Source organism: Cygnus olor, chromosome 3 (assembly GCF_009769625.2).
Source record: "Cygnus olor isolate bCygOlo1 chromosome 3, bCygOlo1.pri.v2, whole genome shotgun sequence".
NCBI classification, from domain to species: Eukaryota; Metazoa; Chordata; class Aves; order Anseriformes; family Anatidae; genus Cygnus; species Cygnus olor.
In genome coordinates this window covers 3778873-3783718 of record NC_049171.1, presented here as the reverse complement: position 1 = coordinate 3783718, position 4846 = coordinate 3778873, and the positions used below count along the sequence as shown (strand labels likewise).

Below are 4846 nucleotides of genomic sequence, written 5' to 3'. Positions count from 1 at the left end.
GACCAGATTTTCCTACAGGATTTCCTACAGGAAAATCTGCCGCAGGTGTTTCGAGGCAGACCGTTTTCTCCTCAGCTCTGGCGATATCGCAGAGGCCCAGGAGGCTGTGCTGTAACTGCAGGGATGGATTTTTCCTGTCCTCCAGCAGAGGGTTGCACAACCTCTGTGTCTGCCTCTGAGCTGGCCTCCAAGGTCTCCCAGCGCAGAGGTCACTTGCACCACCACATCCGGCACAGATTTGGGGTTGCAGGAAGACCTGAAGCCACCTTTTGGCCCTCTGTGGTGACACCACCCTGCTCGAGCACAGAAAATGGGCAGTGTTGCCTGGTCCCCCAAATTAATTGAGGAAAGCTGACGTAGCCTTGCAGATGCTTCCAGGTGTATGGTATTGGGAGCATCCCAGCACGTGACAGTCCTTACTTCTAGTCCTTAAAACACAGAAGACAGCAACTCCTGCTCAAGTATCTCCTTGAGAAGGCAGACCAAGAGAAGCTGCTGAAGGGTAAATGCAAACTTCTGCCCCTCTCTGACAACTTCACCCAGGGCTGGCTTCTTCTTCAGATTGACCTGGGCTCATACCAAAGAGGAAGGTCCTAGAAAACCAGCATGAGGGGAAAACAACAACAATAAAGATGTAAAACATCATGTTGGGGTGGTTCACGTAATGTTTTCCACAAGTTGGTGGCTTAAAATATCTTGCATACAGTGGAGGTAATACGTACTGAAAATATTTTAGTGCAGAAGTTATATAAAAAAAAGTAAAATAAAAACAACCGAAGTTTTCCCTTTTTTCTTGTTTTACTCATAACTATTAGATTTCTGTTTTACTTCCTCACTCCCCCCCACCTTTTCGTATTGCAGATCTTTTTAATTTCTGTTAATCAAAGTAGTGTTAATCAAACCTGTCAAAATTTTCCCTTCTGACAACAGAAATGATGTAATAGTAACAACAGCTCATTAATCCTGTTTCTGAATTTTCACAGAAGTGCTAACTTCCCATTTAACACAGCTATTTTTAACCTAATTCCAGCTGATTATTATTTTTCTTTCTGCGGTGACCTATTTTTTACCTTTGTAAAGAATTCAAAGGGAAGCACTAAAAATAAATGGAGTCCATGGTTCCTCATTAATGAGTTGTGGGTATTTAGGGAGAAATTCTTGCCGGGATTTATTTGGTAGATGAATTAACTGGCCAGATCATTGATAGCACTCTGATGCACATGACTGCCCCCATCAAAACCCAAAGCACAATGTTGCAGAAGGCAAAATTAATACTTAGAGGTGGAAATCTTTACATATCCCTCAAATAGCTGGACGACAATATATTAAGATCTACTTTTTTTTTTTTTTTTTTTTTTTGAAGTTACAAGAGGAAAAGGCAAGCTTAGGCCCAACACCTTACCATTATTTAGCCATCGGCTCCTAACATACCTACCATATAGCTCTGGCGGTGAATCAAACAGGGCAGAACCTGGGCGTTGAAGCACAAACATTTTTACTGTGCAATCCTCAGAGCTCCCCGGGCACAAGTCTGGCTCTTGCATTCTTCCAGCGATTTCCAGATACGGTCTCAAAGCTGGCAGAGACCGGGGACCATTCCCAGCAGGAAATTTAGATGAAGTCACTCCATGGCGGAGGCTGAGATTAGAAGTGCTCTGCCTTTTCACCTGGGGATAAATCTGATGCAGGTAAGCAAAGATATGATCATCAAGTAGAATATACTTCTGTGCTCATTGAGCAGTTAAATTGAGTAACGCTAAATGGCGTTGCTCACACTAACCACAAAGCCTACCTAAACAGCAGCTTTAAGATAGCTTCAGAATTATGATTTCCTTCCATGTCATGGGGATGTGAATGAAGGGCATGCCTTTGAAAGACATCTGATCTGTGGCCATCTGAGTGGACACGTGCTGGTTAAATCCCACCAGGTATTTGATCTGGAGGTGGCCCAACGTGGCTTGCAAGAAGCTCAGTATATTTCTCAAGGCAATACTGCAATATTTTGAAAGCAATACCTCCGTTCCTCACAGGAGGACGCTAACAGAGAGGGTTTGTTGGACTGCCTTGATTCTCCCCAAAACTGCAGGGATCTTCTGATTGGCCCCTGGACGGTTGTGAAGAGCAAGCATCCTTCACCAGCCTCCAGAAACCGCATAAAGCCAAGCTCTGCTCCTTCATCTTAACGTGTCTGGGTGGCTGACACTGATCCACGGGACCGTTCCAACCTAGAGCCTCCTCTTACCTGGTAACAACCAAAATCTTCTCGTTATTCAGCCTCTCTTCTAACCTTCTATCCTTCTGAAAAGTGGTAGAGATTTCACATTTTCATGTATTACATGCGTTACACTGTTTTAACCTTACCTGTGCAGTAACTCTGGTCTATCAAGTGCTAGTTCAAGCAGTTCTAGAAATTTAAAGTGTCGATAAGGAATAAGAGTTTTTGTTGGCTGCAGATAGAGATTTAAGAGGAAATTTTGCTGGAAATCAAGTAGCTCTTGAGTTGAATGAAAAGCAACAGCCTCTAAGCAAGAAAGTGGAGAATTTTAAGCTAACCGTGAAGAAGCTTTCTCCACTTTTTTTTTTTAGAAAAGCTTGAGAACATGCTTTGTGTTGCTTTGTATAAATACATAAAAATTGTCTTAGTTTGCTTTCTGAATTAACAACTTTAACTTCTGTAAAGCAAATTGAACTTACTGCAATGCGTTGCAAAGTATCAAGCGACCTAGGATAAACACTGGTTAATTAATACAATAATTAAAAGGAGGATTTTAAATTGTATTTTTTTCTGCACAGAAGCTTCTTCCTGTGCCATGGTCCTGTGCATGCTCCAGGGAACGCTTAAGACCATGGACATTGTTATAGAGAAAGTGTGTTCTAGATGACTCTTGGTCTCGAAGAGCATTTTTGTATTTCTCTCCTCAGCCCACGATGCCTGTGGAGGGACAAACCTCTTATTAATGTCTTGGTGTCATTTCTCCCTAGTGACGGCACCTCCCAGCCCGCCTTCTGCCATGAAAATCCTTTGCTTGCTCTTGGCGCTCCTCTTTGTGGCATTTCATGGAGCTGCAGGTACGGTGTAAATGATAAAAGCAGATACTGATGTCTCATAAAGGTCTCTGGTCCCCTTTGGGAAGCAGCCAAGCTGCCTCCTGCAAAGTAACTTCACTCATATCATCAAACCTCGCTGGCAGATTACAGCTGATGCATGAAATTAGCAGGCAAGCGCTCTGACCAGCAGTTCAGTGCCTTTGCTACTCCTCCAAAAATCCAGTCTGAGTTGAAAGCACGATGGACAGCCCCCTAATTCCCCTTCAGTGCCTGCATTTCCCCCATTAAAGCTTGCCAACTCTTGGAGCACTTTCATTGTCTCTGGCTCACCCTACAACAAACCACCCCGAATCAAATATTCTTAAGCCACATAGAAAAAAAAAAAAAAAGACATTGGGTCCCGTGTTTTCCAAATATGCTTGAGGACCTTGCACATGGGTTGGGGAGGCAAAAGATCACGAGTCAAGGTCAAAATGCTGGTGGTACCCTCTGCTTGGTGGGGAATCCTATGCAACCACAAGTGTTTTAGGAAGGATTAGGGCTTGTTGGGGGGACCCACAGGGTGCTGGAACCCCAAACTCACGTTATTGTCCAGCAAAAGGAGCTGTTTTTAAACAGCATCCTTGAAAATGGCAAAATTACAGTGCAGGGCACTATGAGCACAAGTGTCAGTAGAGTTTTGGGGTTGATCAATGTGGGAATAGGATGGTAAATGTTCTCCGGGGTTTAAGGATGGGAAAAGACCAGGCAGGCCCAGGGAACATGCTGTATTAATTGGTAGTCTGCTCCCTGGGGCAATTTTTCACCCCTGACAACTAACACTGTCACTGATAAAACCCAGACATCCTTCTGGGAATAGTACAAACCATTCCCAAAAGCGGTCTGAATGGGGATATCGTATTTTATGTGGGAAGAAAGTGTAGCCATGTGGACAAGAGCAATGCTGTGCTGCTTGGCCCAAGACCTAGAGGGCAACGCCCGGCATAGAAGTGGTCATTTTGCATGTGCTGATGGGTTTATCTGTACACAGTGGCCATCTGTATGGACCTCTTGACACCAGGACCTGCTGGGAGACCTGGGTGAAACCTACCGCGAGGACAATAGGCCAGATCTGTGGAAATCCAGGCACACAAAAATAAATCCTCGTCATTCTGCCCCAAGAAGTGGCAGCTTCCCAGCTGAGCTGGTGCAGCTCTCCTGGATTGCAACCAAGTCCTAAGCAATGTTTTCTATCCCGTCTCTGCTGTCTGTTCCTAAAATCGGAGTTTCTAAGGGAGTCCTGGGCTTGGAGATACAATTCTTGTATTTGAAGAAGGAATTAGAGCATGTGTTTGCTTGTACTGCCCATAGCCCTCCTCTGGACATTGCGTTAGCACTGTAATGGCTCTGGGTACTTTTTTTTTTTTTTTTTTTTTTTTTTGTATGGTACAGGCTTTCCCCGTCCTCGAAAGAGTCTTATGCGATGTGGCTATCGTGGGACCTTCTGCACCCCTGGGAAATGCCCTCGTGGGAATGGTTATCTGGGGTTGTGCCGTGCTGGGTATTCTTGCTGTAGATGGTAAGATTAAGATTGGACTGGGACAAAGCTGACTTTCCAAATTTTCATTTAACTTCTGTATGGTGGCATTTTCCCCATCAATTCAAGCCTGAAAACCTTGAAATATTCTTTCCTTCGTGTAGGTTGTAGTGTGACCAGTTGCCCAGGATCTCCAGGGATCTGGGAATGATCTCTTCTTGCATCGCTGGATTCAGGGAACCATTGTACTGGTTATTCTTTCAATAAAGATTGGTCATTCTT

General features: G+C 44.2%; 1 long non-coding RNA gene across 1 annotated transcript; it reads left to right on the top strand.

Annotated features, from left to right (window-relative positions):
• Nucleotides 1-1559: 1559 nt before the first annotated feature.
• LOC121067995 lies at nt 1560-4457 on the top strand. Its single transcript, XR_005818549.1, has 3 exons — nt 1560-1688; nt 2087-2245; nt 2983-4457. It is a non-coding gene; the product is annotated as an uncharacterized LOC121067995 (long non-coding RNA).
• The last annotated feature ends 389 nt before the right edge of the window (nt 4458-4846 follow it).